Genomic DNA, 23,954 nt, shown 5'->3' with positions numbered 1-23,954 from the left:
CCAGTTCCCCGCAGCGGTGCCGCCAGAGTCCCCGCTAACATGCACTTCTGCTCCCGGAAGGGTAAGCCGTTCTCAACTGTCAGGTGACGGCCACGAACGAGAGCAGGGCCCCGAGGTTACCTGGAAGAAGGCTCCGGGGGCCCCGGTGGGGACGTCACCAGATGCAAACTGCGTCTGCCCTTAGAGGGGTCCCAGGCTCTACTATCGCAGGCTTCTGGGTTGCCTTGTGGGTGAGCTCTGGTCTACCTCTTGTCCAGCCTGCATTTCCCCACGGATCTGCTCTGCAGACCCGGGCGGTTCCCAGAGAAGCCGCCTCCGACCCACCGCCCATCCCTTTCCCACCGCGTCTTCCCACGGCATGGAGCTGGCGTGAGCTCCAGAGGTGAGTGCGGGGCAAACCCTCCAAGCTCACGGGCATGAAAAACTAGTGACTAGAACTCTCCATTACGAGGTGACACCAGAGAGACCAGTGTCTTCACCTCAAGCCCGGGGTGACAACCTATCTCAGCTCCTTGTCTCATGCAGCTGAGGCTCCCTGTGCCTTGGGGCAGGTGAGGGGTCACACGCTGGGCACCCGGGTCCTGGTCTCACGCTGCCCCCCATGTTGTGCACGTCCCTGGGAATGCCGGGTTCCTTCTGAGCCTCAGCTTCCTCACGTGCGAAGGGAGCGGACAGGTCCAGGACCCCGCATCCTCCTTCCCGGGCAGAGGGTAGAGACGCTACTCGCCGCACCCAAAGGCGACAAGCGGTACTGGGATCTGGACGGAGAAGGCGTGTCAGGTCTCAGAGGCAGGGAGCTCGCAGAGCCTGCTGGACTGCTGAGCCTCAGCGCAGGTGGTAACGGACGACCTCCAATGTGATCTCGCTTCCCAAATCCGGAAACACGGAAGGCTGGAACTGAGAACCTGGACTTCCAGACCCAAACTGTACCCTGGTGTCTGCACTCGTTAAACTGCCCTCAACCGCCTCCCCCTATTTGGTGAAGAACCCGGGTGTGGGGAAGGCGAAGGAACCATGAACCCTGCCCGTCTAACGAGTAACAGGGCTCCCACGACCTAAAAACATCTGCACAGCAGAAGCACACAGAGTAACAGCAAGCACAGTCATATCGAACACAGGAGTACTTACTGCGTGACGTGTTTTAAGTGCTTTGTACCTAACTATCAAGCAGAGTTTCCTCAAAATGAGTTTCCGAGGTAGGTCCTACCATGAGCCCATCTCACAAACGAGGAATCAGAGGTGCGGGGGGCAGAAGGGCCATGCCCAAGCTCTGGGATCCGGTGAATCACACAGGTGGAGTGCGAACCAGGTCGTCTGACCCATCAAAAGCGCGTGCTGACACCCCCATGGAAAGGCCAAGGGGCTGCGGACAGGCAGACTGGCTCCCCACCCCCCACCCCCGTATCTGAATCAGGACTTTCCGCACGACGCGCAGGCAGATTTAAGACTCTGTCGGCGGCCCAAGGCTGTGTTCTAACGGTCTCGGGGTGAAATATTGCCTGTGGTGGCAAAAAAAGGGCAACTCAAGAGGACTCTTGGACCCGGATCTTGTCCACGCTTCGTTCAGGGAAAAGGCCACAGGCTTGGCACCCTCGCTCCTCCCCTTGGTCCCAGAGCCCCTCCTCCTCCTGCTCACACCGCTGAGCGCGCTGTGTTGAGCCCCACGGGTGATGAGACCTAACTAAACGGGGGAGGCAGATCGGACCCCCAGGGCTGGCATACAGCAGGTACAGCACGGCGGCTGGCCATCAGCACTCACATGCTATCAGTGGACTTCGCCGAACGTCAGAACAGAAAGCACACCCTGACCCCGCCTGCATCGAAGGCGTACCCACGCCAGACGCTGACTGCACGTTCAGGAAACAAAGCAATTCGCTCTTTCGGAAAAGCAACAGAAAACCCACACAGGCCCGAGCTACGTGTACACCCTCCTCCCAGAAGCTTCTGAGAGCAACAGAAAGAGCAATACTTAGGACACGGTTTACTGTGAGCTTCCTGTGTGCCAACCCTAGTTGAAGTGCCTCCTTGCATTATCTCACTGCAAGGGTTTTAGGAACTGGCTACTCACACCCCCATTGGGCAGATGAGGAAACTGAGGCTCTAAGAGATTAAGCACCTTCTCTACAGTGAGGGGTTGGTGGGGAACAGAGCTGGGCTCAGCCTACAGCCACGATACTCCCCTGCCTCTCGGCATGAATAGATTCCCAACCGCAGGGCACCTACAGCTTTACTAAAGACAGAAATCCAAAAGAAACTGGTCCTATAGTTCGCACACAGGGAACCAAATACCGTCATTCTACACATTCCCCCGGCCCCCGCTCCACACAGAGAGAAGTGGCTGTGGCTGGATGAATTCTCACCTTTGTATCAACAGAACCCCCGTCTGTGGGAAGGGACGATTAGGTGCACAGGCTTCGCCGCTGCCTCTTCTGCTGGAGGCGGGTTGGGTATGGCGGCCTGTCTCCCCCCTCCCCCCGCCACCCGCCCAATCCCCGTGCCATACAGGAGCGGCATCTCTTACCCCCTCCACGGTGCTGGGCACAGGCTGGGCCCTCGGCAGGACACGACAAATGATCTCCTGGCAGGCCAGGAACAGGCTCCACTGCAGCTAAGCACGATTTTTCTCTGTTACTGACTTTGCAGCTGAGGGACAGTGCGGGCCCAGCAGCTGGGGACGGGGGAAAGGCTGGTTCGTGCATTTAATAGGAAGAACTCAGAAAGGAAAGAAGGGTGTTGCCCACAGACGAAAATCTCTTCCAGAACCACAAACTCGGCAGAACTGTGGGTCACACGAGCCACAGGACGGGTGACGGGGACAGGGCCAGCTGGGAAGGGGTACCACTCCTGTAATCCCGGAAACTTGGCCTTGCATCAACTCGGGCCCACTGTTGCCGGATCGCCGAGATTTTTATGTGAAACTTCAGATTTTAAAATGTTAAAAAATTATAAAAATATTTAAAGAGTAGGCAGAGCAAAAAAACACAAAAGCACGCCACACAAAGCCACCGGTGTGAGACAGACGAGCCAGTCAGAGGCTCCTGAACTCAGGACACTCTCCTCAAATTCACGACAGCCAGGACCTGGGATTCTTTCGGGAAAGTCGCATGATGTGCCCACCAGAGCCACTCAGAGGCGGGCTCAGCTCCTACCACTGTTTAGCCGAGTAATCGTGGCCAAGTCACTAGCTGTCCCTGGACCCCCGCTTCTCCAGCTGCACGATGCAGATATGGAGAATGCCAGACTCGGAGAATCGCTGCGTGACCGAGTGAGATCATGCTTGTGAAGCAGAAACTGGGGGTGCTCTCAGTACCCAGCGGACACTCCACAGGCAATGAATTTCCTCTTTTAGAATGAAGCTCAACTCAGGTTCCCTCTGCCTCTACGTTTTTCTTTCAGCGACCTGGCATTATTTGGTCAAATTAAATATAGTAGACTACGCACCAGACTGACTCCATCCTGAGATCTATCCTGGAAGAACGCTCACGCAGGACCACAGGGGTCACACCCAGTGAGATTCACTGCTGCCTGGTTCTGGAGTCAGGGGCCACTGGGTGGCCCCTCCAGGCCACAGGGGAAGTGAGACGTGGCTGACGTTCCCCCCAAATACAATCACCACTTACAGGAGCAAAGTGTAGGTAGAGGCAGCCCTGTGAACGGAGCTGAGATAGAATGCTGAGTACGCCAAGTAAAGGAACAGAGACTCACGCGCAACACCCGTGAAGGCAAATAAAAAAACACAGCAACTGCAACACAGTCTAGAAGGAAACCAACATGTCTGCAGCCACAGCCAAACCCGCTGGAGCAGCCGCTGGCGGCAGGCAGGGAGGAGAACGGGAGGAGAAAGGGAGGAGAGCGGGAGGCGGACGGGCTAAGAGAGGAGAAACACAGAGCTGGGGGCCTCCGGGTGACCAGCGGGGTCAGGTTATTGGAGCTGCAGAACAGCATTCACTTCCTTTTTTCTGTACCCGAGCTAAGGAGGAAACAGAAAGGAGAGCGGCAGTATTTTCCTGCCCGCGCCCGTTTACGGCCAGGCCCTGCCTCCATCAGACCCCAAGTCCCCAGCAGGATCTGGGGTGCACGTGTGTTCCGCCCTGAAAAAGCTCCGAGTCTGACGACTGCAGACACGGAGACTGAGCCGTGACAGTCCAGCTGGAGATTCGGAGTGCTCTCCCATAGTTTATGTTCCAGCCTTGCCTGCGGGCCCCACGGGGCCCCGCCCTCCTCCTGTCCACACTCCTCCATGCAGCCCTCGGGCAGAGATGGCACACAGAGCCGCTCCCTCGTGACAGACAGGCCGGTCCCCTCACGAGGCCCCAGACCATTTCACAGTCTGGTGGCTACAAGTGTGATGGTCGCACGGGGTCTGGTTTGGAGATTCTCAGAGGTTTTAAGAGCAGCGACAGCGGCATTATGGGGGACCATCTCTGCCTTAATTGCAGCCTCTATGATGACTATCAATTCTTAACTGCTCGTGCCACAGGCTGGGAGAGAGGCATAATGAAGGCAAAATCTCTCAATTCTCAGATCAGTTGGCCGCTGACTCAAATGCCTGGAGATCATGGTGCAGACCAAAGAAAATGCATCTGCAAGCCATCCAGAAACAACAGAAAAAAAATCGATAGGTCATCAAAAAGAGACCCCTGCAAGGCTGGTTCCATGGCCCCCTCCCCGCCGGCGGCCATCAAGCTGGGCTTCTGAGAGGGGCTGGTTCCAGGCTTCTGCAGGCCGAGCGCCTTTCTGGAGAAAGGCTCCAGACACCCTGGGAAGGGTTGGGGCCTGGCTCACCCACCGCAGCAGGCCTGGGGCTGTAACAGGGCCCTTGACTGTAACTGCTATAGACTCGACAGCAAGCACACCCACCTGAGGCCAGGTGTTCAGAATATGGCATTGCATTAACCCTCAAAAACACACTTCTGTAGTTGTTGGGGGGTGGGGGGAGGCTGTCTCTATTTTAGGGCGCTGAGACAGAGAGAGGAATTAACTTGTCTATGCTCATGCTAGAATGGACCTTCCTACTTCTAGGCCCAGCCACTCTGCTGTCCCACACCATCCCCTTTCTCGAGAGGAGAAGTTTCCAAAAATTCCATTCAGTTCACAAAGCCTGTGCATTGGGCCTGCTACCAAGCTGGGCACTGGAGGGGTGGGAGAGGTAGAGGGCAACAGCCTTACCTTTGAGGACACTTCAGTTTCATGCAAACCTGAACTGTGTTTCTCCACGATGCTTCTGATACCATATGGGGAAGGGTTTTTCCTCTTTTTTTTTTTTTTTTTCCCACACCAACAATCAATTCTCCAGCTTTCCAGACACTAACCGGTCGTCTAATGATTCAACTCCCTTCTGACGCTAACGGCCTGAAGTCTGCATGGGACCACATGGGTTAAGGGCTCTGTCCCGAGTCTGCCTTCACTTCTGATGCCAATCGCAAGTCCCAGGTTCCCGTACTTCTGACCAACTGGCTACACATCAAGGATTCCCAAAATTCATTCCTCGGGTTCAATAATTAGCTAAAATGGCTCACAGAACTCAGGAAACCAATTTACTTAGCATCACCCGTTTATTATAAAGCATATAGCTCAAAAACAGACAAATGGGAGAGAAGCATAAGGCAAGGTACTGATGAGGAGGAGAGGTGTGGACTGTCCCTGCGTCCCCTGGGGGCACCGCCCACCCAGGTCCTCAATGTGTTCACCCACGTGAAGATCTCCCAACCTCACAGTTCAGGATTTTTAGGGAGATTCCAGTGCATGGGCACAACTGATTAAATCACTGACCGCTGGGGATTGACTTAATCTCCAGCCTTCTCCCTCCTCAGAGGTCAGGGGTCGGGGCTGAACATTCTAACCCTCTAATCATGTCTTGGCCCTTCTGGAGGCCAGCCCCATTCCGCAGGCTTCTAGGGGCCCCAGCCACCACTCATCTCATTAGCCTCAGGAGATCCCCAGGGTCTTAGAAACTCTTGGGTCAGGACCCAAGACTGATTCCAACACTGTATCAAAAGATTCTCCCCTCACCCCATCAGAAAATTCGAAGGATTTTAGGGGCTCTGTGCCAGGAACCAGGGACAAAGACCAAACATATATTTCTTATCATATCACAATATCAAAAAAACCAAATGGGGAAGATAAAGCAGGAAGGATAAAGGGATTATTTTCGAGTTTTACTTGGGCATTTTATATACCTTGGACAAGGACCCTGGAGTTTTCTTTTAAGAAGTAAAAATAAAATCAGAGTCAAATACGGACTCAACCTAGCTAGTCAAGACACGCCCCAGCTGGAGGTCTTCGCTCCTTTCTCTGTAAGAGAGTGGCAGCTGTCATCGTGCCTTGACTCAACCAACATGATGTGCCAAGCAGGTGCTAGGAGCTGGGGCACACCAGTGCATGAGACTGTAGCGTAGGAAGCTGGTACACACAAAATACCTCTCTGCTCTATATGCTCTGCAGGGAGTTTGGGGTCAGGAGAGCAGCTCTAGCCAATGGGCAGCAGGCAGAAGGGACATACACCGGCTGGTGGGGTCCTAGGTCAGGGATGCTGTGTCTCACCTGTTTCTCTGTCGGGCATGCTGCAGAGACCTGGGGGCACTGCGGCCCCTTCCTCTGGCTTCTCTGAAACCTCCTCCAAAAGACGCTCCCCTCCAACCTCAAATAACCTAATGCCAAGACAGGCATTGCCAACCCCACTGCCAGAGGGGGCCACCGAGGCACAGACCTGCCTGACAACCAAGACTGAATTCGGGGTCCTCGGCCTCGTCCCTTGAAACCAAAGGGACTTCTGACGTTCAAGAGTCTTCTAAGGAGGTCCCTGCAGGGGCGCCTGGCTGGCTCAGTCGGTGGGGCATGTGACTCTTGATCTCGGGGTAGTGAGCTCGAGCCCCACGATGGGTGTAGAGATCACTTTACAAAAATCATTTCCAAGGAGGTTCCTGCAGAGCTCCCTAGAAGTGTCCTGGGTGGGGGCTTTAACTGGGAGTTGAGGGGAGGGTCTAATTCAACAAAGCAGCTCCCCTTCCTCTGTTTAAACTACTGGAGGTGGTTTAAATAGCAGCCATTTACTGAGAGCTGATTGGGTGTGAGGCTCGGTGTTAACACAGTTTTTCCACTAGTTTAATCCTACCTTTGGTGGTGGACACTATTATTAAACCCATTTTACAGATGAAGAAATTGAGGAAAACCCATTTTACATTGAGGTGAAAACCTTGTCTAAGGTCAAACATCCTTTCAACGACAGGAACCGCAAGTCAAACCTGGGCCCCTCTGACTTCAGAATCCACGTATCTAACCATGCCCTCTGGTCCCGTGAGGGTGCCAATGCCAAAACTAAGGGAGTTAAAAATGAACGGTGGTGCCCACACCACCTCTTACAGAAGAGGAACTGAAAGCCCAGCGTGGTTTTTCCTCCCAATCCGCAGCCTGGAACTCCTTGCACGAGATCGCACTGAATACACCTCAGGTGCTGAGTCAGCGGACGTCCAAGGAGCCACTCTACGAAAAGAACTTTTACTGCAGTCAGCAAGCGAGTAGGTGAAGCAAACCAACTTAGAAAAATTCAAGCTATTTAATGAAAAGAGGCAAACCTCAAAGCTGGGCCCAGTGATATTCCGAGCCTACTCAGGGCCCTTGTATAAACCACTTGCTGACCACAAACGTCAGACAACAAGGTCAACAAGGAACAAACTCAAAGTCTGGGGTTGAAAGTCATTGCGGCAGCTAGCCCTACCCCAGCTAATTCGTGCGGAGAAACAGAGGAGGCAGAGGGCTCGATTCTACACTGGTCATCATCGCCCACACCTGGGACAACGGGGCCAAGTGTCACCTGCTCTGCGCAGTAAAGATTCTTCTCTGACTGCAAACAGCAGCTATCATCTACTGAGGGCTTGCTCTGTGCCATACGCTGTGCTCAACTCTGTGATTTGCCGGTAAAGAAACTGAGCTGGTGGTGGTTAGACCACCCGGGTTGGAATCCCGACTCTACCACTTACTGGATCTGTAGCCTTGGAAGAGGTGCTTGGTTTTATCGTCTTTAAAAGAGGGATAACAACAGTAGCCGCAGTGCCTGCACAGAGTAAGTGCTCCGTCTGTGTTATTACCATCGCTGTTATCACTTTGCCAGGGCATTTCTATCTCAAAATAACATGTGGGTTTAGTACAATCATCATCTCTACTAGCTGATGAGCGCATGAGACGTGGCGTTCACTATTTCACAGCTTTGTCAGACAAAAGAATGCAAAACTGAAGATTAGAAGAAACAGACATGTGTTGCATGAAGGAGAAGCTTCAGGAGCGGCACCCGAGGGAGGCGGAATGTGGTTTCAGTGAATGCACTGTTGGTTTGGGGGCGGGAGGGGGGATGGTGTGGAATCAGCCTAGGCTGTCTGGGCAGGGAGATCCCACCTCCCCAGCTAAGCCTTCACTACCTGCATTCACTGACCAGAGTTGACATTCCCAAACCCACCCTACCTTAAATCCCTAATGTGCTGCCTTTGGTAAATGGAAGATTCCACAATCTCACTTCTGTATCCTAAGATGCCACAGACCTCAGGGATTTCTCTTCATGTCTTCTTTTATGGAGGAAGCAAGTGGACAAGAGCCTTTTAAACCCTGGATCCAGTGCCTCCATATCCCTTTCGGTGCCTTTACTGAAGCCTCGATTTTAAGATATTATGACCGACAGTTTCTTCTTTTTGCCTGCCCAGCAGCCATCCCCTCCATGCCACTGGTAAGAGCACTGTAACAATCCTCTCAAAGATCTCCTGCTCCCTATTCTCAGTCCACGTGGTGGGGGAGAGGCTGCCCCCCACCACCACTGCCGCTCCCCATCTGCAGAAGCAGACATGACACCTGAGTCAGGTCCAGCTACTGGAATGTTCCATACCCCTGGCCACAGAGATTGGCTCAAGAATGTACATATGAGCCAAGGAACCACAAAACTCAGACTCTAAAAACTACAAAACATTGCTGAATGACTTAAAGATGACCTAAATAAATGGAAAAACATCCCACCTTGTTATAAAAATCACATCCCTCAAATTGATCACAGATTCAATGTGATGCATTACCAAAATCTCAGTTGCTGTTTTTTTTTAAACAGTCTTTATAAGCTTATCCTAAAATTCATAGGGAAATTTAAGGGACCCAGAGTAGCCAAGCTAATCTTGGAAAAAGAACGAAGGTGGAGGGCTCACTTCTCAACTGCAAACCTACTACAGAGGCTCTAGTCATTAAGACACAATGGTGCTGAGGTAAGGATAGAGATTTAGATCAATGGAAAATAACTTCACATCCAGAAATAAGCTCTCACATTCATGGCCAACAACTGATTTTCCACAAGAATGCCAGGACAATGCAGTGGGGGAAAGAATGGTCTTTTCAACAAATAGTGCTGTGACATGTGGATATCCACATGTAAAAGTAAACTTGAACCTCTTCCTTGATAACATACAGAAAATACCTCCAAAAGAGTCACAGAACTAAATCGAAACAATGAAACTGTAAAGCTGTTAGAAGAAAACAGGAATAAATTGTAGTGACCCTGTTTTAGGCAAAGCTTTCTTAATAGACATCAGAAAGCCTAAGGAACAAAAGAAAAAATACGTACATTAGATTTCATCAGTATTAATGAAATCTTAGGTTCTGCAAAGGACATCATCAAGAAAGGAGAAGACAACTCACAGAATGAGAAAAAAATATTTTTTTTGTTTTTTTAAAATTTTTTAACCTTTATTGATTTTTGAGACAGAGAGAGAGAGCATGAATGGGGGAGGTTCAGAGAGAGAGGGAGACACAGAATCTGAAACAGGCTCCAGGCTCTGAGCTGTCAGCACAGAGCCCGACGTGGGGCTCGAACTCATGGACTGTGAGGTCATGACCTGAGCAGAAGTTGGACACTCAACCGACTGAGCCACCCAGGTGCCCCAATATTTGTTAATCATATACCTGATAAGGGACTTGTATCCAGAATAGACAAAAACCGCTTACAACTCAACAATAAAAAGACAACCCAATTTTAAAACGGGCAAGGGATCTGAATAGATATTTCCCCAAAGATATACAAGTGGCCAATAAACACACAAAAAGATGTTCCATCAGTATCATTTGTCAATAGGGAAACACAAATGAAAACCACCATGTGACATCACTTCATACATACACACACACACACACACACACACACACACACACACCACACAGTAACAACCAATGATAAGAATGTGACAAACTTAGAATCCTCATACCTTGCTGATGGCAATATAAAATGGTGCAGCTACTCTGGAAAACAGAGTACTTCAAAATGCTTAATACAGGGTTACCACATGACCGTACTTCACTCCTACGTGGAATAAAATCAACAGAAGAACGAAATTAAAGGAAAAGAGAAGCGTGTGTCCACGCAGAAGAGTGCACACGAATGTCCATGTTAAAGACTCAATAATAGTCAAAACAGGGAAACAACCTAAATGCCCATCAACAGACCACTGGATAAATATGTGGTCTACCTATATAATGGAATAGTACTTGGCAGTAAAAAGAAACACAGTTCTGATGCATACTGCAACATGGACAAAACAGTACGCTTTTGTGAGGTCACATAAGACGAGCGTATGAATCCATTTATATGAAATTTTCAGAATAGGTCAATCTGTAGATGCAAAAAGTAGATTATGGCTGTTTAAAACAACAACAAGAGGGCACAAAGCCCAGGCAGACCAGTGCAATCTACTCCTAGACTCTGCTGGAACCACCAGGAAAGGCAGTGCTTTCTTCCTGAGCGGCCGGTGGGGTGATATAAACCTGGAACTGCCAGAGGCTCTATCTTGGAGAGAGCCTGTCTGAGAAAACCCACAGAGAGGAAAACAAAGGAGAATGGGAAGGAGAGAGAGATCAAGTTCTGACAAGATCACGTGGGCCCTGGAGCCAGCTATGCCTGAAGCTGCAATGCATTCCTGGTCTTTTCAATCACGTAAATCAAGTTCCTCCCAGGACTTCAGTGTGGGAGGATGTTAGCTCAGTTCCTCACTGAAACTGTGATTGCTCCTTGGCATCCTCCACTCACTGTTCAGGCCACACCTCCCCCTTCACAGGACTTCCCACCCTGGAGCCCCCCTGCCCCATACTCCACCTTTCCCAGGGCACAGGCTTTTCTGAAAGTCCTCTCCCTCCTGCTGGCCGTGGCCTCCCATCCACCTCACAGAACCTCCTTTTCAGTCAGAGACACTTTCCCCACCTGGAACGCACCTGGAACAGGGCTCTATAACTCAAATGCTTAAAAATAAATGCGAGCTGTGTTATTTCCAACAAGTTTTCCCACCCTATTAATTATTTATCTAGCACCTGCTTCACAAAAAAAGAACCTGGCAGAGAAGGAATAGGGAGAAGAGTCTGGAAAGAGCAAGGCAGCCAAAAACAGCAGAGGTGCCCTAGCTGGGAGTTACATGATGTGGGGGAGAGAGGGGTTCCCAGGGAGGGTCACCAGCAGGGTTCTCTGTATGGCCTTGATGAAGCCTACCAGCTCCTAATCAGAACTATGTTTTGTTTGGTGTTTTTTAAATGTTTTTATTTAGTTTTGAGACAGAGAGAGACAGAGCATGAGCAGGGGAGGGGCAGAGAGAGGGGGAGACACAGAATCCGAAGCAGCCTCCAGGCTCTGAGCTGTCGTCACAGGGCTCGACGCGGGGCTTGAACTCACGGAGTGAGATCACGACCTGAGCCGAAGTCGGACGCTCAACCAACTGAGCCACCTGGGCGGCCCCAGAACTGTTTTTAAATGCACGAAACAAGGTAACACAGGTTTAGACAGACAAGCACTTACAAAATGTTGATAAAGCAACACAAGAACTTCTTTGCTGAGGCCTTGGATAACAACATGCAGTGGCAGGTCTTATCACCACTGTAACTTCAAGGTAGCAGTGAGCTTTGAGGATATTTGGGGCCATCTATGGCGACTGTCGTGTGATATGAAAATATGTAAGACTGATTTCTACCGCAGATAAAGCCACAGGTATTAGGGGTACTCTTACGGTTTGTGGCCCGAGTTCATGTTTTAATTAGATGTTAGGGAAAATAAAAGTGTGATTCTTGTCTGAGGATTTGTCTGAGGATAAATGCTCAGACCCTAGAATAAGAACTGGTGGGCTGGATCAGGCTGAGCCCCCAAGCAGGCCTCTCTGGAACGGTGCACTGCCCATGTGGGGAGGCGAGGCGTTAACAGGGAAGTGTGGCTGGGAGAGCCCTGTTACCACCAACTGTGGCTTCTGAGCACTTGGTGCGGACTAGGATGTGTTCTTGGCCTGTCCCCTGAACTTCCTCACTGAAGCCTCACAACAGCCTCGAGCAGGAGCCGCCAGAATTCTGTGTAAGTTACATTCACATAAGAGGGCACCAAGGCGCAGAGACATGACAGGCTGATGTACCCTGGTGTCGGGATTCAAACCCAAATACTCTGACCCCAGGACCCGTACCCTTCTCCATTGCCTCTCACTCCCTGCTCCCCCACCCTCACTAGCGTCCCAAAGAGGTAAAAGCCCAGAGGAGACAAAGAAAAGCTGAGTCGCACTCAATTTTGAGCTAGAGGCCTCTGTTCCAAGCCTTGCGTATCTGTGTGGAACGTGTGTTCTGCCTGGGTCAGAGGCAGTCCTGAGCCCAGAGACAAAGCCAACTCCCAAGTGTGCACCAAGAACACCTTCCCATTCCAGCAAGACGAAAGGCCGTAGGAGCCAGGCAGAGAGAGAGCGTGTGTCTGGCCCGATGTCCAGGGTGGAGCTGCATGCAGGCCTCCTTTTGCCTGGAACACACTTCCCAGGTTGTTTGCTAGCCAAACAGCGCACAGCCTCTACATTTCAGTTTAAATGTCCCTACCTGGATTCCTTCACTTCATCAGGTCTTCTGTGTTACATAGAGCTTCCTGCAGTGTTCCTGCATAGAAACTTGGCACCATTTGAAGGTTACTTATGGTTTATTTGTTTAATGGTTGTCTCTGCTAAACCAGAAGTTCCAAGAGGGCAGGACCCATATCTGTCTTTCCCACCATCTTAAACACAACTGTGCAAACTGAATAAATATGGGTGAATATCATACAGGAAGAAAAGAAAAGAAAGTAACAAGACACTAAGCCAGCTGGCTGCTGGGAGCTTCCTGTTCCAACCCGGAAGGCTGAGACTGGACACAGGCGCATCCTGATGTACCAATTTAACACAGGGTGACTCTGCCCACTGACAGGTGTGGCTCAAAGCCTGATGACCCGATGACCTGAGCAGCGATCTTCACCCCTTGAGGGGATCGAGGTGAGCATGACAGGAAGGAGATGGGCAAGTGTGCTGCTCCAAGGGTCCAGGCATAAACACAGAAATAACATGGAACAGTGCTTCTTGAACTTCTGGGTACACACAACTCACCTGCATGTTAAACATGCAGATTCCAACTCAGTAGGACTGGGGTGGGGCCTGAGATTCTGCATTCCTAAAACACTCTCAGGGGAGACTGATGCAGCCCATCCGAAGACAAGATCTGTAAAAGCTTTCTTGGAGGTCCTAACTGATACTGTTAACCTCAAACCAGATTACCAATTCGTACAAACATCCACCCCTGTGTTCTTTGTTCCTCTGCCTAAGAGCACAAGATGGAGAGCGAATGAACCTGCGGAGATAATAAGTGGAGATAATCAGAGCTCCAGTCCTGGCTCTCTGAACACCTCACCATGCAATCCCAGGCAAGTCATTTCCTCCTCCTGGGCCTCTGGTCCGCCCCCACTCATTGGTCTGCAGACTAGCTGTGCCAGCATTATCCAAAAAAAAATTTTTTTTTTAAAATATAGACTCCAGGGCTTCACCCGTAGAGTTTCTAGTTCACCACGTCTGGGGTGTGGTCTGAGCATCTCCATCTGTTTAAACCCTATGACTCAGATCTGCATCCAGAGTGGGAAACCATGAGACAAAAGGCAGCCGAGGTGGAACTGTCCGTGGTGCTGACCGTGACTAGTAATGTAGCCTAAATACAGACTTAGGGGGTCTGGGAGGAGATAATTTACCACATTGTTTGAGAATCTGGAAAAGATGCTGACATTTTTGCTCTGTTTAGATACTGGCATTATTGGCATATCCATCAGTCACCTGTAGCACAGCAGTGAAGCCTAACCCATTGGAAAAGGGAAAACAGTTATGTCCAATTATTTCCAAAATCAATGCATCTGAGGCATCTGCAACGGTCCCCGAAGCCAGAGTGAAAGGCTTGATTTACAGCTCTCCAGACTTGCTTGCACACTAATGGTATGATTGAGGGGGAAGGCTCCACACAGCAAAACCATTTCTTATTTGTTGCTCTAGTTTGAAGAATGCCTACATGAAATTCCAGTTCGTGCGTTCTATGGGGATTTCCTGCCATGGGAGGGAGGAATGAACAGAGGGAGAAGTGGGGGGGGGGGAGATAAAAGGTGGAAATGAAGATTAAGCAGAATGCCAGGTCTTCCTGGCTAGCTCATTTTTCTAGCTTCCCACAAAGATTTATGCACCTGTCCAAAACACACTACAGATCCATTACCCAGCACAAAGAGCCACTTCCAAATGATAGTTCAGTGCTAGCTGAAAACCCACCATCTCTCTATCTTTACCCTTGTCTTGCAGAAGGAGCTGAGTAATTTTACTTTGGTTGGCAGCAGTGAGGAAAAAAAATATTTTATATATATATAATATATATATTATCTTATATATATTATATATAACTTATTATATATATACATATGTTATATGTATAAACAATATATAATTGTTGTAGCAAACAATGAGCCCTAAATGCAATAGACAGATAAGATAGATAGATAAGTAGATAGATAAGCCCTAGATGCGACCAGGCCCTTATTTAGCTTCCTGCCGTCTTATCAGTGGCTGGCACACAGTAGGTGTTCAAGAAGGAAGGAAGACTTCCTGAATGGAGATATGAGTGAATGATATTCCTCTTGGTATGTTTGTAGCCCTCTGGGGATTTCTCTGGGCTATTCTCTCCTACTGACATTTATGCTGCTTTCCAAGTGAGCATTTCTAAAAAATGCAAAACCATCTTTTAAAACCAAGTAATTTGCTTTCAGGATAAAAATCCAAACTCCTCAGCTGAGCATGCAAGGTAACTGCTGCTGCCTAGCTCTTTGGAGTGGTCCCTTCACATGCCACACAGTGTCACATACATCTGGTACATGTAGTACCTGCCATTTGCTCAGGAGGCATCATGGGCCTGAGGGGGTAGCTGCTCCATAAACTCTGCCCCCCAAACTGTGGTCTCCTTTGCCTGGAGTTCCCCATGTCACTCAACAGCTGGATCCTGTTCACCCTTCAAGGCTTAATTCAGGTATTACCTCTACCCTGAAGTTTCTCTGTGTCTCTCCTTTCCTTCTCCATCCACCCTTTTGGCCCCCACTCCCACCCCAGGCTGGCTCCCCCGGTTTCTCCTACTCAGCACCCATGTCTTTTTCTCCTGGTGGCAGCACTATCATCTTCCCCTGGGCAATCAATGTTTCTCACTCTCAAACCATGGCTTTGGGATGGGACTGATTCCTCCCCTTGACCCAGGGCTCCGCACATGACCTGGCCCACCACAATCATTATTATTGGTGTTAAGATAGGCATAGGACTCAAGCTGAGCCAGTGAGCATTGGCACTGAGACTGGAACTATTGGGAAAGAGATTTACTCTTTCTGCCAGGGCTACCACAGTAGTATGAAAGAAGTCAAGAGGTATGTGACCATTTCTGCTATGAAAGGGATGCCTGCCTGCCTGCCTGAGAACACAGCCAGCTCATGGAAAAAGGCAGGTAGAGAGAGAAAGAGACAGGGAGACAAGTAAGAAGCAAGAGAGTAAGTAAGCAAAGGCAAAAGCGAGTGGCTGAGCTAATTACATCATATGAGGTCATTGAACTCCTGGGTCCAGCCATTCTTGAAATGAGACCTAAACTTCCCAGTTACACAAGACAATTAATTCTCTTTTTAGAGTAAAAATAGTTTGATTCTGGTTTTTATAGTTGCAGCGGAAAGCATCGTAGATGATACACTGTTCCCTGTGCTCCCACAGAATCCTGATTTAATCTCCCCCAAAGCACCTACTGGGAGGTGATCTACCAATTGCCCTACTGGACTGTGAGCTCCCAGAGGGCAAGAAACATTTCATTTGCCTCAGTAGCCCCAAGACTTCTTGTATCATAAATACCCCAAAGGAATTTTTAAATTAAAAAACAAAAATTAAAGGTGGGGTGCCTGGGTGGCTCAGTCGGTTGAGCGTCTGATTTTGGCTCAGGTCATGATCTCACAGCTCGTGAGTTTGAGCCCCGCGCTGGGCTCTGGGCTGACAGCTCAGAGCTTGGAGCCTGATTCAGATTCTGTGTCTCCTTCTCTCTCTGCCCCTCTCTGCTCCTGCTCTGTTTCTCTGTCTCTCTCTTTCTCTAAAAAAAAAAAAATTAATAAACATTAAAAAAAATTAAAAACATAAATTAAGGGTATGTCTAACTGGAAAGAAACATTTACCTGAAAGTTAATGAAGATTTCCATTTACTTCAGAATACTTTCATGGCCTTCCTGGTAAGAGCTCTGAGACTTCTCAGGTTCTTGACCATTGCTAGTATTCTCTACTCCCCCGAATGCTTGTTTTTCAGTTCTCCAAAGCTGGAGATCCTGGAGGTAACAAGTGGCAAGTCGAAGGCTGTGACAAAGCACCCGGCCCAGAGCCCAACTACTGCTGCACCTTGCTCACCTGGACCTCAACCGAGGCTAAAGCCGGTGCTGCACCCCTATGCTTCCCCCGTGAGGGGCTGGAGCCCTGGGACATAAAAACTCCAACATGCACCCGAACTCAGCGATTTGTCATGCTTCTGTACCTCTGCTGACACTTGCCCTCTGATGGGAACATCCTTCCCTGTCTTCTCTACTCATTCTTCAAAGCTCAGATGAAAAACCATCCCCTCCAGTGAGTCTACCCTCAAGTTGAAGGGTGACAAATTCAAAAGCTTTCAGGGACTAGGAAATGAGAGAAACAGGGCAGACTGGTGACCCAGGGCACACACGCCCCTTGTTAAGGGCCAGCCCCCGGTCAGCTTCTGCCAGCTGCTGCCACAAGGAAATCTGAGATCAAGAGAAAGACCAGCCTCTCCTTGCTGGGGCATGGGTGGGCTCCAAGCTGCAGACAGGGGCTTACTATTATCACTATCATTGTTACTGTCCTCACCATTCGGCACCTATCTCAGGTGGAATATGGTCTTATGGATTGCCAGCTGACCACCTCTGAGCTGGGGCTTTTGCCCACAGAGTGAGTACAGGACCATCACACCACAGGTTATAGTCACCTCTGCATGTATCTGTCTTTTCCGTAGGACCCTGTCTCTGGAAAGACCTCACATCTCCAGGTCTGCTAATTTCACTCTCCCAGTCCTCAGGGGCTCTACACTGACCCAAACCTGTTGGCACCAGGTACAGACATTCTGCCCCTGCCCCAGCAAGGGTCTCCCTGCTTACCCCCCATCAAGCCATCCTCCACATGGCAGCAATGTCTCCAAAACACAAATCAAATCTTGTCACTGCTCTGCTTAGAATCCTTCAAGGGCTCCCCCTCCACCTGCCATGTTTAAATGAGTAACTATAGCTGATGCTTCAAAGGGAAAAAACAAGGGGCCAGGAAAGCCCACTGTGGGGGGGGGGCAGGGGCGGGGGTCATTTATGCAGGACAGCTGGGAAAACGGTTCTCTGAGGAGGCAGAGTTTAAGCTGAAGCCTGACAGATGAGAAAGACCCAGGGGACAGGTGGAGGATGCAATATTCTAGAAAGAATTGTGTGAGCAAAGCCCCAGAGGCAAGAAAGAGCTTGAGGGTTCAAGATCTAAGAGGGCGACAGGCACAGTGGCAGGAGGGGAGGCAGGGATAATAATTCCTGGGCCCCCAGGATGCTGGCGGGATGAAATGAACGTGCAAAGCCCTTGTGGCCCCACAGGGCATGTAGTTAGCACTCAATAAATAGTCGCTATTCTTAGGAAGATGGCAGTGATGATGTGAAGAAGGGTTTGTTTACTTCCTGCTGCGGAGAAGAAGGCTGCCCAGTTCATGAGGGAGAGCTAAAAGCCAGCATCAAGGGCTCCTTTATAATACAAAACGGTTCCATTTCCGTGAGCTTATGAGGATCCGGGACTTAACTCAAAAAAACTTCTAAACTCATTACAAAAAAGAACTTCACTTTCCCTCAGAAAGGGGAAGAGCTGAGAAATTAAACAATGAGGAAGTTCCAAGGGGGGGGCCAAGCTTAACCTAGTTGGTAACTGGCAGGGAACAGCCGCTCCTTGAAGTGGCAGAGGAAATTGTGCCCAACAGTCCATGGATGGTCAAAGCTTTCGGGACCTCATCTGAGAGACAGGAGCCGGGAGTGGGTCTACTCTGGGTCCACGTGAGAGAACACAATGCGGGGCCTAGTATTCTCTCACACAAATACCCACCGATGTCGCCTTCCCCAATCATGACACCACGCCAGCATCTTGCTGTGTGCAGGACGATGAGCGGTTGTTGCTCATGGAAAATCAGTCCAGCAAGGCAGCATTTAATGTGCGCACTAAAGCGTCAGGGGGCAGGGGGCGCTGCAGAGGGAAGGGGAGACACATGGAAGGAGAGGCAGACCAGCAAGAGGGGCTTCTTGGAGGAGGACGCGAGAGTCACATCTTTTTAATAAACATTTTTTTTTAACGTTTATTTATTTTTGAGACAGAGAGAGACAGAGCATGAACGGGGGAGGGACAGAGAGAGAGGAAGACACAGAATCGGAAGCAGGCCCCAGGCTCTGAGCCATCAGCCCAGAGCCCGAAACGGGGCTCGAACCCACGGACCGTGAGATCGTGACCTGAGCTGAAGTCGGACGCTTAACCGACTGAGCCACCCAGGCGCCCCGAGTCACAGCTTTTTAAAGGCCTGCACGGAGGCTGGCATCAGGAAAGCAAAAGGAGATGCTAAAACCAGTCCGACAGAAACTCCAGCAGAGTAATACCCCCAAGGTACAAATAGGCAAGGAAGGGAAGGGGAAATCTGAATGGCCTGAACACATGGACAGATCGTCAACCTCTTCGGTGTCCAGGCAAACGGGCATTACAACCACGAGGAGCTGACACTCTGTACACAGTGTGTTAGCAAAACATAAATCAGTTGTAAGTCTGACGATGCCGAGTGTCGCTGACATCGTGAAACAATGGGAGTCTGATGCCCCTGGCTGGGAGCGAACAACTGGTACCATCCCGTTGGAGACCAACCTCCCCACAGCCAGGAAAGGTGAAGGCAGGCAGGCGCTGTGAGTATGCAGCCACTTTCATCGGTGCGTACCCAGGAGAAACTGAACAGAAAACAACTGTGAACCGTCTAACTGCTCATCAAAGAGAGAAAAAATAAATACGACGGTGAATATTCATAGAACAGAATGTCAGTAAGTACAGCAGCTAAAGTTCACGGATTAGAATGCTATGCATCTGAACGCATCAACCTCAAAAAGGGAGTACTGGTGAAAAAGAGAAGGTATGTATTTTTCATACAGGAAGGATACACAGACACTAAGGACACACAACAACTCCACCGAACCATTCCCTGTGGCAGGGGGAGGGTTCCGAGAGGATTCAGCTAGATCTGTAATGTTTAACTCCTAAACACTAACTTTATTAAATGAGGATGACGATACGTGTGTGTTCATGATATTTGGCTATGCATTCTGGGACACATTTGAAATACCCAGTGTATTTGAAAATACATTTTTGAAAGCTTAGAAGCAAATTGGAGAAAACGTGAACAGCGGTTAAATCTAGGTGGTGGGATATGGGTGCCTGTTACCTTATTCTTTGCATTTCCCCCCTCTTTCTTTAAGAAATCACCACAGTGTGACCCCTTCGGGAAACTCTTCGGCACTCTCTACTGATGTGGAGCGTAAGCGTCCTGTGATCCAGCAACTCCTTTCCCGTGTGTGGACCCACAGAAACCAGCACTTAACCACCACAAGAAGACATACACAGAGGTGTTAATTACAGCAGTATGTGTAACTGAGCCAAACTGGAAGCCACCCAACGTCCATCAAAGGAGAGGATAAACTGTGATAAATCCGTACAATGGAAGTCTACATGGTAATGAAAAAAACCAGAACAATTGCTACCTGGAACAACACGGTTGAATGTCAACAGATACAACGGTGACAGAGGCTAGACACAAAGGAGCCCATGCTCTATGGTGCCATTTACATAAAGTCCTATAATGGGCAAAACCCATCTATGGACTAGATAGGGGGATGGTGGCCATGCTGGCGGGGTGACAGAAGGAGGCTTGGAGTCCTGCCAATGATGTATTTCCCGGTGTCCGTGCTGTTCGCGCAGGTACGCTCATTTTGTGCAAACCTGTCATCTATACACGTAAGACTGAAAGCATTTATAACTCAATTTTTAAAATAATTTTTAGAAAGAGGAGAAAGAAAACACACACCCCACCGTATCAAGGAGAAGAATGAAGAGGGGAGGAAGGAGAGCCAAGCCTGGTCAGGTCAGAGCACGAATTACAAGAGAATGGAAACCCAATTAGTGAGCCTCCGCTGAGACGTAGTTTTTTAAGCTAGCACTTGAGGGTTCAGGATATGCTGGGTAGATCATCACAAGGTCCCATGATGCAATACCCACAATCCACGTGACAGCTGAGACAGCTGCGTTTCGTGGAGGCCGATGGCACACGGAGGTCATGCAGCCAGTGCGTACCAGAGACCGCGTCTGAAGTGAGGCCAGTGAGATGCCAAAGCCCAAACTCTTAACCCCTGTACCGTACGCCTTCTAAAAATGCAAATGGTCGAGGGGAAGGACGCAACTTCCTCCATACACGAGGCATTTTGGACTCTCACAGACCAATGGGGGCAACTTGAGAAACTAAACATGTTTTTCTCCGGCTTGCTGAGGATGAACCAAGACTGTAATACACAGTCCCCAAATATTAATGGCAGTCCTGAGCTGGGAGGTAGCAATTATTCTCAATTATTCAAGAAGCGAGTAAGAGCTCACAAGTACTCTTCTACGTTGTGATTTTAATCAGCTGTCCAAAAATGTGAGGGAAAATAACAGATAGAACATGGGTTAAGTATATTCTGAAGGCCTTCAGAGCTAGGAGGAAGAGTAGGTAATGACCTACAAGTAATTTAACAGCCCCAGAAATATTTTGGACAACACTTCATGCCCAGCGGAGAATCAAGTGCCTTGTAATTCACGTCAGTTTCCAAACCAGTGGGTTCACCGCTGCTGCATCAGAGGCCTTGAGCTCGGCCTGAGATGGGCCAAGTCCAGGGAGGCGGCCCAGTCTGGCTGGTGACCTGGCAAGGCTGGACCCCAGATCTGTCACGGAGCTCTCATCTCTGTCACCAGGCATGGACAGTGCCAACATTCACGGTGCAGTGTTCATATCCAGCGGGCCGCTAAGGCCTGTGCATCCTTCATCCGAACAGTTACCAAAGACCTCGAAGTTAAGGGGAAGGAGGGAACAGGGGAGAAAGGGAACCAGTAACTGCACAACAATGGTCTGGCTCACCAGCTCTTACGTGGCTTGGGTTTTACGTTCATCAAACACGTTTCACTCAGCACCCGCCACGGGCCACGCACTGCGTCAAATGCCGCAAGACTGAGACCCAACAGGCCAGGTGCTGCTCTAATTCCATGGGGCTGGTGGAGAGAGAGAAGGGTGCATCAGGCAGCCATGAGGGAGTCTGGGGAGGGAACCTGAGGTGGGGCAGCCAACACTCTGAGTCTGGGGAAGGCTTCCGGGATGGGGAGGCGCCTGCAAGGTCTGTGGCCCGAGATCACCGAAAAGGTCAGCTTGGATTTGACCTCTCCACATGTTACACGCAGAAAACAGGCAGGATGCCAACAGAGCAGCAAATACACTTCTAGTTGCCAGCTCTGGACTTTTGGTTTATAAACGGACCTTAATTTTTTTTTTTGGATTTTAATTTGATATTACAGAGAAGCACTTCCCAGGAACCCCCCCTGATTAAATACCTATGCATATTTGCATACATATCCATATACACACTCCAAGCCTGAGGCTCCTCCGTGTCTCTCTCCCGAGACCGTTGCTCTGGCAAGATGGTTTTAGCAACTGCTCTCCTGGAAAATATCTTAAGAGGCTTTTGCTGTATTAAAGAGTAACACAAATGTGTGATGTATAGTGAGCCCAATGTCATTCTTCTCGCTTAATGCATTAAGTACCGGGACTGTTTACACAGCGGTTGGCAGAGTGTCAAATGAGAAACAAACTAGAGTTTATAGCTTTGTTCAACTGGAGCTTCTTTTCTCCCACCAGTTTGCATGGTCTTTGGGACGGGCGTGTGACTCAATTCCGATGGGGGCCACAGGACCCCGGGCAGGATGCTTACAGCCTGAGCCTAGCTTCCTCACCTCTGAGACATCTTGCATGGGACTCGACAAGAAGGACACAGGGAAGGACTGAAGACACAGCCCCTACCATGCACACGCCTGGCATGTGATGGCTGGTATTACTACACACAGAAACACAGGCTGTGAGGGTTCTGGAAGGACCACCTGTGTCAGGCTCACCCACTGCAAACTCTGCCATGAGGACGTGCTCCTGTGTCAGCTTCTTCAGCCTCACCGCCAGCCTCTACACCCCTTCAGCAACACGTACACAGCATTGACCCTGTGTAGACGCTGTTGTGAGTATTTTAGCAATTTTACCACCGTAAGTCCTTATGACAACACTAGAGAGAAGCGGTATGTAGACGAGAAACTGAGGCAGGGACGGATCAAGTACCTCGCCTGATGCCATCCATCTAGTCAAGCAGTAGGAGCCTTTTCCTTTCTGTGTCTGTTTGTCACAGTTGGCAAAGTCCTGTTGAATGAATAAATGGACAAATGGACGAACGACCATCCCTCCAGATGCTTCGGTTTGCGAGGAAAGCTTATACAAGCTTCTATCAACCGTGAGGGCGGCAGTTTCTAGTTGTACCAATGGCTCCTGAGTCAGACAGGGCGGGGTGTGGGTGAGAGGGGTGGAGCCACAGAGGGAGAGGCAGATTTCCACATCGGTGGGGTTGAGGGAGTGACTTCCAGGAGTCAATGTCAATCTACATTCATCCACCCTCCATGGAGCTCTGTGGATCCCTGTGTGCCAGGGCTCTGGAGACCGTCTGCCTGGAGCCACTTATCACCTTAAGTGGCCAGCTCAGTGAGATGGCCTTGGTTAAGTCACTTTACCTCCCCATGCCTCCCCCTCCCCATGTGTAAATACCTATACCTCAGGCAAGGAAAGAGAGCTGTGAGGTAGGCAGAAAAACGTCCCCCTACCCCCTGCCAAATTTCCCCGCCCCGATCGCTGTGAATGTGCTCTCTTACATGGCAAAGGGGTCTCTGCAGAGGGGACTAAGGTGATAAAGAGGTCACAAATTCAGATGGGGAGATTATCCTGGGTTATCTGGGTATGCCCAATCTGATCACGCTCCTTCAAAGCAGAGAACCTTTCCTGACTGTAGTCAAAAATGTTACGACGCAAGAATTGGCGTAGAGATGGGGCACCGAAGATGGAGGGAGACCCCAGGGGTCTGGCAAGCCTCCAGAAGCTGGAAAAGGCGAGGAAAGGGATTCTCCTCTAGAGCCTTGAGAAAGAGACGCAACCCTTGCTGACACCGTGATTTCAACCCATTAATGCCCGATGTCTATTTCGGACCTCCTCAACTCGAAGGTACATGCAATACATGTGTACTGTTTAAAGCCACTAGATTTGGGGTGACTTCTTACAGCAGCAATATGAAGCTAATACGGGGCACAAAGAAGGAAAGAATACCCATGAATTGAGCCCGCTTTCCCACTGGTAAGCTCTGTCGCCAGGATCCTGCTGGCCCCGCGCAGAAGGCAGCCCTGCTCACCGCCCCCCTTCCAGACCGCCCCAGGGGCCCTGGTTCCCCTAGTTCGCAGGACTCTTCTGTGAGG

General features: G+C 49.9%; 1 protein-coding gene across 2 annotated transcripts in view; it reads right to left on the bottom strand.

Annotated features, from left to right (window-relative positions):
- The window catches only part of SNX29 (sorting nexin 29), a 493,130-nt gene that overhangs the window by 52,372 nt on the left and 416,804 nt on the right, over window positions 1-23,954 (bottom strand). The window lies entirely within an intron of this gene.

The sequence above is a fragment of the Panthera uncia genome, chromosome E3 (assembly GCF_023721935.1).
Source record: "Panthera uncia isolate 11264 chromosome E3, Puncia_PCG_1.0, whole genome shotgun sequence".
NCBI lineage: Eukaryota > Metazoa > Chordata > Mammalia > Carnivora > Felidae > Panthera > Panthera uncia.
This window is presented reverse-complemented; position numbering and strand designations above follow the sequence as displayed.